We start from the raw sequence: 797 nt of genomic DNA on the forward strand, positions 1-797 counted from the left end.
GATCCTTCCCTGGTCATAGAAGAATGCATCAATGTAAAGCGTAGGTAAGGCAGGGGTATGACAGAGCTGAGGAAAGCGTGTGTTCCAGGGTCACGCACTAAAATAGGGCGTATTTGGGCCATGGGGCCATAAGCAGTGACTCGATCTGGAGGTATTAATTTGTCATCAACTTGAAAATAGTGTTAGTATAAGGGCAAAGCTCAGCACAGTGTGCTGGGGCAATCATCAGGACGTTCAGCTGTAATCCAGCTGTTGGGGTGGATGTTTGTTAGAAGCCACATAACCATGGTTATATGTGTTCCTGGAGGTGACCAGATGCGTTGGAGGTCCTCTCAGTCAGTGGTACGAGAAGCTGGGAGTGCGGGAGGTCCTAAGAGATCCAGATATCAAGTTTCATGAGATGCCCATCGAGATTGACGGGGGGGGTGGGCGAGTGATCCGGTTGGGCTGGAGCTTGGGGTAGTAAAGAAACCCTGTCGCGGCTCTTAAAGGAGCTGAGTTTTCGGAATTCACACCCCAGAATACAACCTAGAGCCTCGACCAGGTTATTCATCTACCTACCAACCACAAACCCGAAATCGGACGCCCATCATTCGGCATGGCACTCTCACTGAAGACGTCCTGATATGTGGGACCTACTCAGCAGGCGACCCATGCCACCGCACTCCAGCTATCCCGGACACACTGATTTCATGAGGAAACTCACGATTGGTCCACTCACAGAAAACACATCCTGAGCCACATGGAGTAGAGGCCCTATACACAAAATCCACAAGATGATACAGCTGTGCAGACTC

This window comes from Chelonoidis abingdonii, chromosome 1 (assembly GCF_003597395.2).
Source record: "Chelonoidis abingdonii isolate Lonesome George chromosome 1, CheloAbing_2.0, whole genome shotgun sequence".
NCBI lineage: Eukaryota > Metazoa > Chordata > Testudines > Testudinidae > Chelonoidis > Chelonoidis abingdonii.